Here is a 19,332-nt window from a genome sequence, read left to right as displayed (position 1 = left end):
AAAAAAAAGAAGAGGTGGGATGTGAAGTCTTAGAGCCAGGATTTTCCTTGGCTCCCCAGATGATGACTATGCCTTGATGAAGTTCTCTATCCAGCGCTCTATGGAGCTAGCCTTTGCCCGCTCACAGCTTCAGACAGCTCCAGTGCTTGTGGTGACCACACCAACTGCAGTGACCATAAGGCCAGGACAGGGACCACCGTGACTCCTGAATGTCAGCAGTGTCTCTTCCCTCTCATGTCTCCTGGCTTCTCCCTTCTCTGCAGCCTGCGAACAGCCATTTCTCCTGTCCTTGTGGTTTTATGATGGGAAACACAGGCTCCTTTCTCTCTGGGCTCTGGGCTCTTTCTGTCTTCTCTTTTCCACAGCTACCAAGTAGAGACCCAGATGATGGTGCCAAACACGTTCAGGCTGCTCTCCTGGCAGAGAGACCCCTGTAAGCCTTTGCAAATCCTTGAAGGCTTTCTTTCCTCCCTGTGTATAGCTTACATAAGCAAGGTTTAAATTTGTCGAGAATTTCACAGGTTCTCAGATCTGTTGTCTTCCTCTTAAAGTGCTTTGGAAAAAGGAACAGTATAATGTGCTCTTGGCTGGCATGGGGGAAAGGCAACCTGGTCTTTAGAAATATTTGAATTCTTGAAATCATGTTTCTGAATTATCAAGAATTATAGCAAGAAAATTGCTGTGTATGTGTAACAGTTCTGTCTTCAGGGTGTGTACCTCAATAGACCCATTTAAAAATGTAAATCAGAGAATGTTTTAGTGTTCCTGTGTAAAATAATGAACAGAAGTGACATTAAAAATAATTAAGTATTATACTGTGAACAACTTTGTCATTGATTATTTTAAAATCTGAGCAATAGTATTCTATCTTGTTAAAAAACCTTTTATCTGTAAAACTTCAGAGATTGTTTGAGGGTAAGGTGGCATAGAAGTCAATAGTTTGACATCTCCTCATTGCAAGTTCGTGTTTTGATGGAACCCTATGTTTAGCCTGACACAGTCCTCTTAGATGTCAACCTCTTTCTTCAACAATAAGGAAGGCTCCCCGGTAACCAAAGGGAGCAGGGGTTGGTGAAGTTGGGTGACCAGCAAAAAGGTATATCTACCTGGAAAATGATACCACCAATCAAATTAAATGTGAGAGGGAATTATGCATAGAGGAGATAACAATGTCAGACTTTATGGCTCTTTTCAAGAGATGATTACTGATGACATGGCAAGTTTATTTTTCTAACATTAGGAAAAGCATTTAAAAGACAACATCTGAACTGTTCCATAGGGCTAATAATGATGCTTGTTGGAGAGGCCCTCCACGGGATGGATTTGTAATAGTCTCTGGGACCCGTGCTTAGTTGAGAAGATTGTGCTGCTCCAAAGGCCTCTTGGACTAGCCCACTTCTTTATTTCTGTGAAGCCTTGCTATGACCATAAGACAGTGTGCACTAAGAACATGATTTCAGCACTGGTTGAAGCCACTCGAAGCAGCCTAGCATGAAGAAAGACACAAAGCAGAATTTGTGTAAATTCTCTGGGGAAAGTTTAAAGACTCTGGGGAGTCTCCCCACCACCATGCTGCCATTGCTTAACCTCCTTTAGCAACAGGACGAGTCACTTGCTTTACCATCTCGTGCAAGATAAGAGGGCTTTGAACTGACATGGAAGCTGCCTACGAACACTCAAAGGGATGACATGTGGACAAAGAAGTAGATTCATTTTTCTAAAGTTCCAGCAGGCACAATTAGATTCAGTGGGTGGGATTGGAGGGAGGCAGATTTCAATTCAATATGAGAGAGAACTTTCTAATGATTCATACTGTTCGGTAGTGGCCTTGAAGTTTCACGCTTGCTCCAGCGGAAAGTATGTGACATGTGAGAGGATCGGCCACCGGAAACAATATATAAGGAATTCCAAGATTGAGTGGAAGCTCAAATTGGCTGACCGCTATAATCTATCCCCTTTTTGGAATTATTGATAAAATAATTTGAGGAGTGACCATAAGCAGGGGAGGGGGACATATAAGAAAAAAGGGAGGCGAAGAGGTAGGTGTTTCTTGACACCCTAAAAGATGAAAGAATAATTACCTCATCTTTCCCGTTAGCTTTTTAAGCATGTTACACTTGAGCACCTATTATGTGCCAGAACATCATCTCATTTAACAGCCAAAAGGCAAAAATCCCAGCGTGTCCTATCTTAGCCAGAGTTCTGCAGTTGCTTTCCTGCATCTTCGATGATGTCACAGAAGCTGCCCTGCATCCTCATCCTGCCTGAGCTAAACTCCTGGATAACCTTTTCATATCACTTCTTCTGTTTCCTCTGTGGTGCCTGAAATATTAGATTGTGATGATCAGGTTGGTGTTGATTGTATTGATTTTTCTCACTAGACTGTAAGCTCTTTGAGAGCAGACCCCTTTGACTGCTTCATCTAGTTAGTGCCTATCCAGGGATCTGGCAAATAGTAAAAGCTGATGTCTATTAACTGAATATTTGATTTCTCCTCCTCTCATACCCCTTCCCCTAAAAAAGTACCTAGGATGACTTTGATCCTCAAGATAAGGAAATATACCAGAATATTCTTTCTCCTCCCGACCCTGCCTAATCACATCCTAATTACCTATTCCATTCATTCTGTTTCAGGGGAAAGCCAGTGAAGAGAGTGAGGTGAAAAAAAATCCCCAAAATTAGAGAAGGGAAAGCGACCTCTTGTGCAACCCTTCATCAACCCAACTAGATATGTTGCCTTTGGCAGCACTACTGGTAGGATGAGGAGGAAATCCTGCTCCTGCTGTTAACTAGCTTTGTGACCCCAGACTAGTTCTGTGAGCACCTCATTGTCTCTTCTCAGTAAAATGACGAGTTTGTCCAGACAATTTATAGGGGCTCATTCTGAAATATTGTAATTCCTAATCTCTTTTCCCCTCTGAGGTTTCCTGAGGTCCTTGCCTCTGCCTAGTATTCTCCTGGGTAACCAAGAATCCAGAATAATGAGGAGAAGCAATGTCAGGAGGTAACACTGGTATTAAACACTGTTCTTTGTGATCTGACACACCTGGATCGAGTTCCTGCTATATGGCTTTGGGAAAATTATAAACCTCTCAAGGCTAAAGATGCCTCTCCTACAAAATGGCCAGAGTACTCCATACCTCCAAGAGCTATAAGGACTCAGTGAGATAACATATATGAAGTGCTAATCCTGCCCCAGAAACATAATGAGCACTTGGAAAATGATAATGGTTATTTGGAAATAGTCCCCTGTCTTTTTTTTTCCCCCTTTTCTCCAAAGAGTCTAAAAGACACCCACACACAAGTCCTGAAGAAGTTTTCTTGGCATGATTATACCATGCTCACGCACATCGTTTCTCCTCCACTGAGAATCAGTAGAGGATGGTCAAGGTGCCTTCCTGCTGAGGCATTCTGCTCTCGCATGTACAATGGCCAAAAGAGCAACCCACTTCCCAGTGATGGGGAATATATTTATTTTAACATTTGCATAGAAGACATGAACGTTACTGAGGAGACACAGGAAGTAGGTGCGGGGCCGTCTATCTTACTCTCCCAGATGTATCACATCCAGCCCAGATTCTTTTATTTGGAAAAGCTTTGACTGAGCAACAGTGACACAGCAGCTCCTGAGCCGGACAGTAAATAGACACCTTATAAAAATTTATGAAGTTCAGGTTGTAAAGAGCAAACCACACATACTGAGTAGTTACATTGCTTATTAAAATAATTTCATCTTTAAGTCTGTTGTCTCCGTATCGCCTGTAATAGAAGCTCATGCTCTGGCTAGATACCTCAACAGCCTTTGAAAAGAGATGATAGTTTTACGAGATGTGATTTTCTCATCTCACTAAATTAGATTATTTGAGATAGCGTCCCTGGATGTAAAATTTCAATCCTGAGTAAATCTGTACCTCGGAGACTCTGAGCAGCCTGCTAGCAGAGTGGAAATGGAGCATAATAAATCTGCCCTGAGCCCATTTCTCTCCACACAACTCCATAATTCATTCCTTGCTTGATACCCATGACCACTTTTTCGCAGCTAATCAGTCTGCATCCAGGCTGGCTCCTTTCATGTGCAGTTCCTCCTTCTAGGTCCAGATCTTGCCTCTTGGCATGCTCTCTTGCTTACAGGCTTCTTTCTAGAGCTTGTGTGCTATCGTGAACCTTTCATCCAAGCTGTTCCTAATCATATGGCAAGCAGTTACCCTAGTTCTAAGGTGGCCTCTTTGTTGCAGTATACTTCAAAAAAGATCTTCTGTTGAAAGCAGATTAAAATAGATAACAGCATCTCTGAGCATCTGGAGACCCAGGAAGTATTTTGGTTATTCTTTCCCGAGTCTCCTCTGAGGGGACAGACGGGGGATGACCGGCTACTAAAACTCCATGTTTCTTTATTCTAGTCCCTTCTACTTCATTTATGAGGAATGCTTCTTCCCTGCTCCTGTGATTTTCTCCTCTTCCTGTGGTTCCGTATTGCTCTGGTCCAGTGGCACCACTACCATCTGCGGCCGCAAAACCGAGAACGGAGCAGGTGACTTTCAGGAGGCTTGGGGAGAAGGAAGAGTTTAGGAGGATGTCTCCTAATGTGGAGCAGAGGCAATCCGACTCAACTGGGAATTAAGCACACTGTTTCCAGCCCTGTTTCCACCCTTAATTATTCTTGTGATAGTGGGCAAGGAGTTTATTTTGACCAGCTCTCACTTTTGTCATGTGTAAAACAAGCAGGTAGCAATAGGTAAATTTTAGTAGAGAAGATAATATAAATTATAAATCAGAGAGGCATGGAAAATTACCTTCTGTTCCTCCCGACGATTTAATCCAATAACTTAGTGACTTGAGACTGTTTTAATGGAACTCAGGACTTTGGAACAAGAATTTTCCAGAGGACTCTGCTGCTGCGTAGGGTGTAGTCCAGGGGCCACTCAGAAATAACTTTGTGCAGAAGCCCAGGTAGTCCGCGGTAGCCTGGTCAGAGGGCAGCCACCTAGAACAGCAATTTGAAGCAGAAGCAATGGCACCCAGTTGGCTGGTTTCAGGAGAAGAATGTCCTTCGTGATTTTAAAGTCTGTTCATTGAGTAGCTCCTTAAACTTTTTTCATAATGCTTGCACCTAAAGTTATTCATCCACATTCTCTTCCACTCCCTAAATTCGCTGAGAGCCTCTGTGTCTTGTCTGGTTTTACAGAAAAGGAAATGGAAGCACTGAGAAGCCACGTCATGTGCCCAAGGTGGCGCAGCTCGGTGGTGGCGGAACAGGACTGGGGTCTCACCAAGGAGATCGCATTCCTGGCTGCTCAGCGCTGGTCCATGGACAGGCAGCACTGGCATCGCTTGGACGCTTGTTAAAAAATGCAGAATCTTAGGCTCCACCTCAGGCCTCCTGAATTCAAATCTCCATTTTAAATCTCTCCGTGTGTCTCTTGCACATTGAAGTCTGAGGACAGTAATGCGGTGGAGCCTTCTGCTTCCATTTTGGAAAGTTCCTCTGGGCTTCATGCTTCTGACACAGGGTCCAGCCTTCTGGGCTCACTGAGAGGCCACTGTATAAAGGAAAAACATGCCCAAGGTGCCTTGGGGCAGCTTCCTTGATTTTATATATGAAATAAAACAGAACGAGTTTTCCTCCCAAGCATTTTGAAGGGTTATATAGAACCCCAGAAAGAGTTAAGCAGGCTATGGGATGCTCGTCTCATTTAAAGGCTTTATAGGTTAGCTTCCGAGCAAACTTCTTCCTACTATCACCGTATATCAGTGAATTCCCACTTAAAAATATGTAAATGTAACAGGGCAAGTGGGCAGCATTTCTGATTAGACCTCCAAGTGATTAGGATGATTTAGATTAAATCTGTACCTCTGTTTCTGAGATGACTTTAGAATCCTAATGCTGCTGGATCCTCTACGTTCCAAATTTTGAAAATAGCCATGCTAGATATTGTACAAGAACATAGTTTTAAAATGTAAACATAAAAGTAACTGAATAACACCCAATTTCGGACATAACCATGAACAAATTACTATTTTGATAGTCAGCAAGTCATTAACTCGTCTCAGGTGACTTTCCACAACTAAAAGTCACTACTGTGTGCAAGTATGTCAGAGGAGAGAATATTGCCTAAAAAGAGAATCTTTGAAATGTTCCCTTTGTCTTTCATTGTCTTGCAAAAGAACCAGTTGGCTTTGAAAAAGTCCTGCTAGCACAGGACACAGCAGCTTTCGACAGCACTGAGATAGTGGAATGGGACAGACAGTAGGGACTCATTTTGTTCTAAGATGTCCAAGAGCACCGTAAACATACTTTGAATTCTCGGGCACCTAATATCAAGTTGTAAATATGGGATCATAGATGACTGAGGTTTTGCATTCCTTAGGAGGTCCCTAGGATCCCCCCAATAGGGAAACTCATCGCCAATTTCTTGTCATTTGTGCACATGTTTCTTTGCACATATAACCCCAGAAAATAGAACAAGAGTGGCAAATCTTCACAAATACGACGTGAAAAATATGCATGTGATCTGTACAGTCTTCTATATGAGAGGCAGGTGCGACATGCCCTTTGTAGGATGAGTTTGTCTTTGATCCCTGTCCCCATCAATTTCAGTGACACTTGCTTCCACCTGTATAGGCAGAATGACTTTTTTGTTCTGGCCGAAGTACCCTGGGACGACCGCCTTCACTAACTGCACTCCATTGATTGCTGAGGTTTTACGTCTCTTGAGGGCAGCATTATATTCTGCCACATTATGCAGCACTGGTTCTTTTATTTATTTATTTTCATCTCTCACCTGTCTTATATTCTGTCACCTTCTTCAATTCATTACATCGTACCCAATCAGATCATTGACTCACCAAAGAATTGAACTGGGATAAGGCTACGTATTTAAGTAAATTTATGTCAAGTTGCTACCAGAGCACACCGTCTATAGAGAGAAAAATATTCTATAATAGCCTAGGTTATTCTTCTGAGCATCTTAAACCATTACCACTTTTAGGGGTGTTTGAGTAGTTTCTGGATTGAGAAAATCATTTGGATCTGAGGTAATCAATTTTGTGTGGTATTGGAGTAGTGAGCATTATGCTTTTGATGTTTGAAGGAAGGAACGGCCCTGGTATACGGATATGGTACATGTCACCAAGGCAAGGTCACAAAGAAAGGCAAAGGAAATATTAAGTCTTCAACATGGTTCTCCAAGTTGAATAGTTGATCATTCATTGGAGAGTTATGATTTTACCCAGTGCTACTTGTATCTGGAATACCCCTTGTTACTGGATTTTTTATTTAGGTTCTGAGAGTGATAGAGCTTGGGATCAATAGTGTTACCTTCTCTTTTTTTAAGGTCACAATTAAACATCCTGTGCATTTTTACATGCCCGGAAGGTCATACTGATTCTTTGTCTACCCTTCACCCACCTCTTTGCACTAATGGTAAGCCAAATGGTTTGATCTTCTTATTTAAAGCATTCCTTTGCCTGAACAATTATCTTTTCACCTTGGCTTCCTTCTTTCCTTTCCTTCCTTCCTTTTCTTTAATTTCAAATTGTGTTCCATATAGAAATAACAACAATAACAATAGCAACCAGAGGCCATAAGCTGCTTTACTGTGTGTGGTAGTGTTTTAAGCACTTAACATGTATTATATCATTTAATAACAAGATAGGCAGTATCATCATCTCCATTTTACACATGATAAAACTGATGCTTAAGAAGTTGAGGAACTTTTCTAGGTCTTCAGACTAGTAACTGACAGAACATGACCTTGAACCCAGGCCTCACTGCCTCTAGAACTCACCTTCATCACAAAAACCATAATCCAAGAGTAGAAAGGAAATTTAAACGTCATCTAGTTCACACTGTTCTTTCCACAGATGAAGAAATCGGTCAAAAGAGGTTAAGTGCCTTACCCTAGGTAGTTCAACTAGCAAATGAAAGAGCCCATTTCAGTTGGTTCCATTTTTATGAAAGTTATGTAGGCATGTTTTATTCCATCTAACTGGCTAGCTTGGATCAGCTGTCTTCTCTGGATCAATCTGCTTTAACAAGGAGTGTGGGCACACTCTACAGAATTGTTCAAAATGGCTGCTACCTCACTTGACCCTCTTACTGCTGGTCAAGAGGAATCTTCATGGCTGGGCAAGGAACAGCTGCAAAAGCTGGTCACCATACGGGGTTGTTCTCTCCCAGGCTGGAAGCTCCGTTCTAGCCAGACTCTCACAAAGCCAGGAAGCAAGTCCCTGTTAGGAAATTTTCCATATTATTAGGACTCCTCCTCCCCTCAAAGAAGACCAGATTCTGGGTAAAATCAGTCTGCCTTTGTTGTTCTTTGCTCAGCCTACTCTCCAGGCCCTGCCTCTCTTTTGAAGATAGATTGAGTTTGACAGATGGAAAACCAGCAGCAGTCCTGGGACTGGCTGCCAAATGGGACAGCAGAGAAGGTGATCTGATGGGTTGTGGCATTGAACTGAAAGGGTATGAACATGGATGCCTCAGTGAAGACAATGAATGGTGACCCTCTTGAGGAAATAGCAGCATTTTTCATCTCAGCGTAAACCGCATTGAAGATCTGGAAAAGCAAGCTACTGCTGTGTGTCATCTACCTGTATTATAGTTTAACTTGCATAATGGTGCTTCATCATAAATGTGGGTCCTGATCGGACTTTTTTTTTTAGTAGCATATTTTTCTGACCACAAAACTAAACTTATTCATGAAAAATATGAAGAAAGAAGTGGTGATTCCCCGAGATATCCATGCAGGTAGAATCATGATTCCCTGTGAGACAGTTTTTTTCACTCTAGATGTGTATTTCCTTTCCCTTTCCAAGCAGGTAGCCAGGCCTGTATGCTTCCCTGGCCTCAGGGGAGAGTTGCCTTGCAGAGAAGAAAGCAGAAGTTGCCTATACTAGAAGTGAGACTGGTTTTGGTGTTCTAGAGGCCCCTTGAGGGGACTATATTCTAGAAGGGAAGAGCAGCAGCGACCTTTGGGAAGGGTAAGCAGGGAAATAGAAAAGAAAAAGAGAGGTTGATTTCCTAAAGTTAGTGGATCCAAGGCTAGTGTGCATATCTGGAGCACCCCAGTGCTGTGGCCGGACGTTGTGAGAGACTGTGATACATTTGGGGAAGCTATGTATTTTATCATAGGGATCTCCAGCCTTGGCAAAAACTTCTACAGCCCATGAAGCAGGGCCCCCAGCACCAAAGGAGAGGCCTCCAGTCCATGAGTTTTCTTTAAAAAATGCAAATCTGAGCATATTTCTCTGCAAAAGATCCCTTCATTGACATCACATCTGTAGGAGATAGAGAAAGGTACTGCAAGCAGATGAACTAGCATGTGCAAAACTATGAAGTTAATAGAACACATGCTCTCTATCAGTGATTTTCTTCATCTGGATCCTGGGGTTGTGTTTATAAACATCTGGAAGGATGGGCAAGGGCTGTTCATGGGTGGGTTTGACTGCCATCTGATGGAATCTCTGTGGGCCAATGATTTTCAAATGTTTTTTAGGAGCATAGATCATTATTTCAAATAAAATTTTACACAAAGTCAGTGAACTTTCATGCCATACCCTCCACCGCATAGCCTTGAACTCTTGGGTCATCTCTGTGTGACCATGACTGATCAGATGCCCATTATCTGATCAGATTTGAGATGTAAATGATGATCACAATGGTGGTATGAAGATACACGGAGGGGTAGAGACAGAGAAGGTTAGACTGGATGCAAAGAGACCGACATAGAAGAAATTTCTAAACACAAATTGGTAATGTAAAAATAACTTCATTTTTTCTAGGAAGTTCAGTTTTTATTGTGAGCCTCATTTGATTTGACAGTAGAAACTTAGCTATATGACTCCTTCTCTGACTTAGATCTAAGTCCAGTGAGTGTTTATATACCTGTAAAAACCACCACTTATTCAAAGCTTAGTTATGTAAAGAGTAGGTACTTTACAAATTTGAACTAATTTAATTACTATAATAACCCTATATGGTATATGCTTGTTATGATCTCCATCTTATAGATAAGGAAACAAGCCCAGAAAGTTGAATGATTTGCCAAGGTCAAACAGCTCTTAATGACTGGAGCTGGGATTTGAACATGGCAGCCCACTGTCTGCTATGCTCCAGTATCCTCATTCTTAACCAGTGCAGATATCATGCAGAGGTATCCATGGGGAGCATACCGTTTTGTCCTTGGGAGTGATCAGTCTTTTCTGGCATCCATAGCCATTGATTTTTTTTTTCTATCCCATCTGGTTCTAGCACATCATCCATACAGGTTGCTCTAGAACCTCCAGAATGTTTCATTCAGCTATTGGCAAACTATACTATTCCAGGAGGAAACTGTTGAAGCTGTCTAGGACTCTGTCTATGTAGGCTAGTGGTTCTGTTTTTTTTTTTTTCTTTTTTTAAAGATTTTACCTATTTATTTGACAGAGACACAGCGAGAGAGGGAACACAAGCAGGGGGAGTGGGAGAGGGAGAAGCAGGCCCCCCCGCCAAACAGGGAGCCCAACTCGGGGCTTGATCCCAGGACCCTGGTCATGACCTGAGCGAAGGCAGACGCCCAACGACAGAGCCACCTGGGTGCCCCTAGGCTAGTGGTTCTTAACTGGGATTATTTTCCCCCATGGACATTCGGTAAGGTCTAGAAACATTTTGTTTGTCCCAAGTGGGGAAGGGGATTATGTTCCTGGTATCTAGTGGATACAGGCCAGCAATGCCTTTAAACATCTTATAAAGCACAGGATAGTCCTTACAACAAAGATTTTTTTGGGACCAAAATGTTAATATTGCTGATATTGAGAAACCCCTATATAGACATGAATATAGTACATTTCAGCCATTTATTTACAAAGCCATAATTTATTCTCAGCGCTCCATCTTCCCAGGAAGGTACAGATTCCCAAGCTTCTTAGATCCATCAAACCTTCTGGGGGTTTCTGTTACCTTTCCTTCCATCAGGGCTCAGTGCACGGCTGGTGAGTGGGCTGGGACCTGGGCCCCCTTTCCAGGTACTCACTTAGATCAAAAGTCTCTGCAATTACCTTTTAACTGTTTCTCTCTCTCTCTCTTTTATTTAGTCTGAATGTAGGAAGCTTTGCTCTTACTCATCGTATTCTTCCAAATCTGTTGCCCATGAGTTCTCCTAATGTTTGAAACTCAAACTGCAAGAAAGGATTACCTTCTTTTCTGCTTTATGCTATGTGATCTCTTTCCTGGGGACAATAAATACAGAAAAGTCAGCAGACTGAATGAAGTTTTACTGAAATACAGAAAAACCTTAGTTTGTCCATGTCAGCATTTTGCCATCTATATTCTGAGGTGCACCACTGTCCCTGGAGATGTCGCTAGGTTTTCTGTGAAAAGGGAGAACTGCTGCCGGTGGCCCCCTCTCTAGGAATTCACAAGTCGTATAATTAAACTATTTAAATTTATCTCAGGACTTCCCCAAAGTATTTGACAAGAAAACATTTCTTTTTCATGGAATCCTCAAGACCCATTTATACATAATTTGAGAAATGCTAGTCTACGTGATAAATGTGGTCTTTATCAAAGTATTGGTGGAGAGAAGAGGTAGGTTCTAGAGATGCTAAAAAGCTAAACTCAGTAAGAGTTGGTGAATGACTGGTCCTGGGATGTCAAGAAGCAAGAGATATCAATGAGAGGATATAGAAACTTCAAAGCTGAAGGGACAAATTTTGTATCATTCCTTATATATCACAAAATATTAGGCACCAGGGATTTTTAACAGTATAAAGCACAAAATGACAATACTGAATTTGTTTCTCCTGGATGATTGTAATGGCTTTCTGTGCGGTCTCTTAGCTTTCATTCGTGTCTTCTTCTAATCGCCATGTCATAATGCCATCAAAGAAATTTTTCTAAACAAAGATACAATCATGGCATTGCTCCGATCAAAGAACTTCTGTGGTTCAATTTTGCACATAGACAATCCAAACTTCTTTGTGTCGTGTTCAGAAGAGCTTGTCAAAATCTTCCTGAATATGGATTTAACCTGGTATGGCAAGAAATGAGCAACACTTTCTTACTCAGCAAGATCGTGCCTTGCACTGCCAGTGCTTATGGGCTTATTTTAGGGACCCTGGGGGACAAGACCAGCTGCGCTGGGGACCTTGCATCTCTTCCTGTCCCATGGGAATACGTTGATTCTGTATATTTTGAAAATATATCTATAATCTAATCTAATCTTGAAAAGGAAGTATTGTGTGGTCTGTCTCTACCTGTGGATATCTTCCATCTGTCCCTCTGGATCCACTCTAACCCTTGTCCACTCAATTCTCTACTCTGGGAGGCTGACTTATATGGACTAAATCTATGGAATCCCTTGCCCTCTGCCTTACAGTTGGGTTTGGTTAATGGAAAATGCTGGCAGGAGATAGGAGGGAGGGAGGAAAGTGAGATCAAAGTGTTTATTTCCTGGATCCAACCCTGGAAGGGTAGCACAGGCTGACTGTCCTGTGCTGGTCACTGCCTTTCTCAACATGGCCTCCCTCACGGTCTTTTCTTCTCTCCAGGGTTAGGTAACTGATTTCTCCTCTGGGAGTTGTAACAATATCCCCACTCATACCCCTGGTTCCTGTGTATCCTTGTGGTTCCTCTACATCTGACTCTACACTTATAAATAGTCCTTTAAAAATAAACTCTTAAAATTTTCCCAATTTGAATATTGTATTTCTTTCCCATTGGGACCCTAACGGCAATCTGAAACACTTAAATTTTTTAGCATCTGTGAAAAATCTCAATGATAAAGAATTAAACTGAGCAGAGACACTTACCACAAAATGTCCATTTTTGTGTTTTACCTTATATCATTTCAAATGGTACCATAACATTATAAAATAGAATATTACATTTAAAAGTAACTTTAGAATAAGGATAGTATTCATTTTCTGGTCAAGAAAGGCCATTTCTTTTGTGATCCATTGACTGGAACATTTTCTTGTTCATTGACTAATGAAAATTCATGGGAGAGAGCTCTGAGTTGGTCTGGGTGATGGGAAAGACTCCATCTGTGCACAGTTCTCTCTGGTAAGGTCTATGGGGATAGGCATGTTGGAAAGTCAGTGGAGCAACAGACCCAGGATTCATTGGATGGTTCAGTGGCTACAGCTTTTGCAGTCTGTCTTTAATAAGTCCCAAAAGAATTGTCAAGTATGAGGAAGAGGCTGTTGACCACAACTAAGCAGTTCTCTTCTAGAGTTAGGCATTAATCTTCTTCAGGAGAAGAATTCTCCAGAAAGAACTCAGGTAGGAATGTCAATCCTAGATAGTTTCCCTCTTCCAAATGGTATATAGTATCCTGTGTTCTTTGAATTAGGATAGAATATATAGCACTGAAACTGAAAGGACTTTCATGTGGACCTTTGCTAGGAGCAGCAAAAAGCCCCCTCTTTTTTTGCTTATAGTAATAACTCGTATTTAACTCTTAGTCTATTATTCATATTAGTATTTCTTTTAAGCAAAAAATATCTTAAATGCAGTTTTATATAAATTAATTTTCCCTTCCACGATTCTGGCCATGAAAATAAATGTCAAATTACTGATTCTTTTCTTAGGAAGACTTTATAGTGCTCCAATATGACAGACTAGAGAAATCATGGAGCTTACAGTAGTCTTCTTTGCTATTTTCTGCTTGTAGATACAGCCATACAGATATTTATATATCTATCTATATATAGCTTTGCATCCCATAGAAGCATGTGCTTTCCTTTTCCTGAGGAAATCTTCTTTTGGAAATGGCAATGCAGGAAGCATTTCCTTTAGAGTTGTAGAGGGGATGGAAGCCTATGTATTACAGCAGATATTGGGGGGAGGTGTAGCCAAGGATAATAACCACACTTTCCCTGGGATCAGAAGTGAGGCATTCCATGTGTGTGAAGATTTGGGTATGAGGAGTAAAAAGACAAATCTATTGTGCAAGCAAGGCTTGTTGTGCAGTTTTCTTGTTTTGTACATGCTGAAGTACTGGTGTTGTGATCAGTGGTTCATGCTGGGCCCATAAGATTAGGAAAGATCCAGACAATCTTTTGAATATGTTGTCCTCAAGCTGTGGTTTGTTGTTGTTGTTGTTGTTGCATTTCCTATACTTGGTCACAGAGATAGGTGTGTATCATGTTATGTGGAAAGAGGATTTAAAAAAAGGCACAACTTTGGAAACTTGACTCACTAATTCCCACATTTTCACCTCTGTATTCACAGAGGGAAACATTTTTTTTTTTCTACCCTGGGACTTGAACAGAAAATATTGGAGATTTATATTTTTAAAGAATTGAAAATATTGGAGATTTATATTTTTAAAGAATTGATATATTTAACGTGTAAAACATTCATTTCATTTAGCTGGGATTCTGAGAATATTAAATTTGATAAAATTCTAATAATTCAAGAACTCTGAAAATGTACCTTATTTTTTAGGTTATTAAATTATAGTAATGATAGAAAGTTAGTACCTTTCTTTAAAAACTGTAACCTAGTATTTATATCTGACTGTGCTGTCTCAACATGTTAGATCGCAAGCTCTATTTTATAACTATAAGGATCTTTAAAAGAAGGAAAATAGTCTTGATATTTATTATAGTGTCTAAGTAAGATAGTTTTTTTTTCTAACGTGAAAGTTCCTCATCATGAGGAATGCAAATATAAAATGCATAAACTTGAATATCCTCAAAATACCTTTTAGATGAAGCAGTGTATTTGGAGGAGAGAAACCACGGTGAGTCAGCTGTCTCTTCAGGTTCTGCTCTCAGAACAGTTACTGACTTGTTTAGTGACCTTGGCCATCTTGGTCTAACTCCATTTTCATTTTCTCTCTTGACAAATGGAATCTCCTTCTACTAACCTGCTTTCCCTGAACACACTTTGGAAGAAATATGCTATGAAATACCAATTAACAATGTTTCCTTATCTCAGGAGTGAACTTCAATCTGAAACGAGAACACAGTTCACTCATATTTTTTTGACCTTGTAATTGTTAGCAAAAAAAAAAATAAAAATCTAAGTATATTTAAATGAAGTACTCTAGGATAAATGACTGAAAGTTCATTACCCTGTAAGAGTTATATTCAATATAGATTCTTTTATATATGAAAATGTGGCTTAGCAGGTTGGCAGCTTGAAAATTCTTGCTTTATTAGTTAACAAATGATTCTGGGTTTTATCACATTTATTGTCAATCTCAGTTTTTGGGTGCCTAGGAATTCAAAATTATATGCTCAGCTGACCCTTTAATTAGCTCTCATTCTGTCTCACATGATTTATAGCCTGGCGGCTCACATGTAAAAATGATATATGATTTAATGAAGTGGAAAGGCAGAATCGCTTCCCACCTCTGATTGTTGGATGCTTTCCTCTGGCTGGTAAGTGGAGCGCTGGGGGCAAACAGAGCAGCAGTTACATCCCTTTACTCATTTAGCCTCACGAGGAGGGGGAGGTCCAGTTTGCTATGATTTGTGACTGTTTGCAAATATACTTTTGTTTCACTAGAAAACCCAAGAGCATTGATTCAGGTTATCTCGAAATTGTTTTTTAAAAGAAATATGAGAGAGGCTATTGACTCGAAGTCTCTTCTTTTGCATTTTTATTTTATTGCTCTAAATGCAAATATCGCGGGAGAAGCAATACAGCATTTGCTCTGTAGGGTTGTGCAGTGTTTTAGCACCTTGGTCCATTAAGTCTGTAAGTGTTTACAGAGTACATTAGGCACTGATCAAGGCCCTGGATTACAGCAGTGGCCAAGAGAGACAAGGCCCTCTCAAGGGAGAAGAGATAACAAACTGATAAATAAATGCATAACTAAAATGTCTGACTGGTGCCTTGGGGTGGGTGCATGAAGAACAATTCTAAACAAGATGTCCTGAGAGAGAGTGTGGAAATGAAGGGCTGTTCTAGAGCTGCTGGTGTCAGGGAAAGACAGCTGGTCCAGAGTGAGACCCCTGGCCAAGACCTACATGATGTGAAGACTGTAGTGCACAAGGGTCTGGAGGCAGGGCCTCCCAAGCAGAGGACACAGAGAACACAAGTCCAAGGTGAGAAGAGCTTGCTGGTTATGCAGACTAGAAAAAGGAGGAACACATAAGGGCAGGAGAGGTAGGGATCGAGAACTGAGGTGGGCAGATAATGCAGGGCTTTGAAGGCCACAGTAAAGAAGGGATAATGTTCCAGCAAGTGCCACATTCCAAAGACCTTTGCTGAGGCTCTCCCAGCTCCCTCCCACTCCAGCAGTCACAGGCACTGTGGTGTACCTGTCTATACACACCTCATTAGGTTTAGGCCCCACCTGAATAACATGGACTAGAGAGTTCTTGGGGCCAAAACACATATGAAAGTGTCCCATTACCTCAAGAGTTCCCATCCCCCAACAATTTTTTGAAAAATTGCAATTACACAGAAAAGTTGCAAAAACTCTTCATGTGGAGTCACCAATTGGTAATAATTTGCTACCTTTGCTTTATCTCTTTTCTCTATATAAATATTTGATTTGTTTTGTTTTGCTAAAACATTTCAAAGTTAGTTGCAGACATCATGACATTTCACCCTTAAATACTACACCATCTGTCTGATCGTGTCCAGAAAATTTAGCAATGTAATAATTTTATTTACTATATAGCCTATATTGAAATTTCCCCAATTGTCCCAGTCATGTACTTTATAGATGATCTTTGATGGTCATATTTCTTTTTCTCCTCTAATTCAGAACAGTCCCCCAGCTGCCGCCGCCGCCTTCTTCTTCTTCTTCTTCTCCTTCTCCCTCTCCTCCTTCTCCTCCTTCTCCTCCTTCTCCTCCTTCTCCTTCTTCTCCTTCTACTCCTTCTAATGGTAATGACATTTTTGAGGAGTACAAGTCAGTTACTCTAGAGGATCTCCTGTGATTTGGATTTGTCTGATGTTCCCTCATAATTATATTTAGGTTAAATATATTTGGCAAGAATGCTCCATTGGTGATGTTGTGTCCTTCATAGTGAATAATATCAGGTGTTATATCAGATGTTAGTTTGTCCTAATGTTGATGATATTAAACTTCATCATTTGGTAAAGGTATATCTCCTAGATTTCCCTATTGTAAAGATATCTTTCCCCCTTGACAATCAATAAATAATCTATGGGGAGATACTTTGAGACTCTGAATATCTTGTTTCCTAATAGCCTTTCACCTAATGATATTAGCATCCACAGATGAATCTTTCCAAAATCAGTTATTGCTATGGTGGTTGTGAAAATGATGATTTTCTATTTCTCTTGGTTTTTCCATCCTCATTAGTTGGCTTATTTTTGTAAAGAAAATTTTTCCTCCCCTTCCCCCCTTTAAAAAATCAGTATGAACTCAAGGATTTTTTAAAAAGTTCATAATGTTTTAATCCACTCCTATCATTATATATTTTGATGCTGTAATTGTCTCAAATTTGACTACTGAGAGCCCTTTCAGCCTGACATTTTCAATCAGTTTTGAGTACTTTTCTTTTTCTCTGGCATAGAAGGAAGGTCCAGGCTTAGTTTATTATTTACCCTGCTCCAGGCCAGGAATCCGTGATTTCTCTAAAATTTCATGGTTTCTTTTGGTGGAGCATGGTATTCAGAAACCAACATCTTAGAGCTAGATGTGTTTATTGCTACCAAGATATCATTGCTTTCAGAATGAGGGTATCACTGCTTCTAGAACCATTTAGCAGACAGAGCAAGTAAACACACACACACACACGTGCGCGCGCACGCACACACTCACATACACGCACGGGAGCTTTTACTGATACTTCTAATTCTAATCCAACACCACGGCATTCTTTTTTCTCCTTCCCCTCTTCGGTTTCTGAATCTCCCTTCTCCCATAGAGGAAAGCCTAGGTACCAACAATATCAATATACTAATAGTTACTCATTTGTAGCTAACAATAACCCCTTCCCCAAATTTTAGAACTGTTACACCAATACCAGCATCAGACAAATGAAGTTCAAGATATTTTTGCCCTTCTTTTTGTCCTTAGAATGTATCTCATTGAGGATATAAAAGTCATATGCTGTGTTCAAAAATTACCCGTATTCTTTCTGTATTTTCTCCTGTAAGGGTATGTTATCTATTTGATATACAATTAGGTTTGTATGTGTTTAAAATCAATTTTCGTTTCCTCCATCTTTTCTTACTTAAATTTTTAGCTTATTAATATGTAAAACATTAACATGGTTTAAAAGCCCCAGCTATATAAAAGGTATATTCATTTCTTCCGAGTTTTAAAAACACCATTACCATTTTTAACTTTAAGCTCTAATAAGACAGCTGCGTGTGTACTGGCCATTAGTATATAGGGCAGCTTTATCAAAATGGCATAATGGGTATCAACACACTTGTAAAACTTTAAAGGACCATGCAAATAGTAATATTTCTTCTTGTTTTGATTCTAACATGAATACTTTCCCCTCTTAATTTTTAATCTTCTAACTTTATATCTGAGAATTGTGTCCTGTTTTTTAAACAGGATACTGTGTGTGTGTGTTTTCCATTGTGTGAAAGTTCCCATTGGTTCCTTTCAGGTGTGCATCTTCTGTAGAGCGGTGTTTCTCGTGGGTGCTGCATCTTATTGTGAGGTCTAGAAATAGTTTCAAGGAAAAATAAAAAGGTCGTTTTATTTATGTGATTTTCCTTTGTATTCTCTTGAAGTAGTCAAAATAAGGTCACATTTGGGGAAACAAAAGACTAGAAACGGAAAAGTGGAGTCAAGTATTTAATTGTGTCTATACAAATAAAAATTGCCCCAAACATCTGATTGTTTGAAAAGTTACACACACACACACGTATACACACACATATTCTTCAGTGCGTCTGGGGTGGTATACATAGAGAAATGTAAAATAATGGGCTGTACAGACTTTAGAGAAGCCATAAAATAATTTTGAAAGACTTTTTATATAATGTTGTCATTTTGGACCCAAACCAGAGAAAATTCAAATGAATAAAATGTTTCTCATTGAAGATAATGTCAGCACACTTCTGCTGTTTCCGTGGTGCATTTATTCATGCAACAAAAATTAATTGCAGTTATATCTTGAATATTTTCTCTAAGTATATCTTACTTAATTCTTGGATGCCTTGATTAGTAGTATGGAATGTGAAAATTATTATTAAATGTATACTTAACAATCTAGGCTGATAATTTAAATTGTTACCCTAAAGAACACACATACCCTGGGATCTTACAGGATGGCTCGGATTTGGCTTAGCCGTCTTTCAGAAGTGGGGTGGTGGGTTGCTTGGTGTCTGGTTTGTTTTTCTGATTTGCTCAGCTAAAGTGGGATGGGTAATAAAGGCAGGATGTCCTAGAATAGTGCTTT

General features: G+C 40.2%; 1 protein-coding gene across 3 annotated transcripts in view; it reads left to right on the top strand.

Annotated features, from left to right (window-relative positions):
• The window catches only part of ZNF385B (zinc finger protein 385B), a 386,162-nt gene that overhangs the window by 10,190 nt on the left and 356,640 nt on the right, over window positions 1-19,332 (top strand). Inside the window, exon 1 of one of the 3 annotated variants that reach the window (XM_078071049.1) lies at window positions 7,333-7,423. The exons of the other annotated variants lie outside the window; for them this stretch is intronic. The gene's annotated coding sequence lies outside the window, so the exon portion shown is untranslated. Of the gene's footprint in view, window positions 1-7,332; window positions 7,424-19,332 lie in introns of those variants that run through there. 3 annotated transcript variants of the gene reach the window in all.

Source organism: Halichoerus grypus, chromosome 4 (genome assembly GCF_964656455.1).
Source record: "Halichoerus grypus chromosome 4, mHalGry1.hap1.1, whole genome shotgun sequence".
Classification (NCBI taxonomy): domain Eukaryota; kingdom Metazoa; phylum Chordata; class Mammalia; order Carnivora; family Phocidae; genus Halichoerus; species Halichoerus grypus.
Note: the sequence above shows the minus strand (reverse complement) of the source record. Positions and strands in the feature narration are given on the sequence as shown.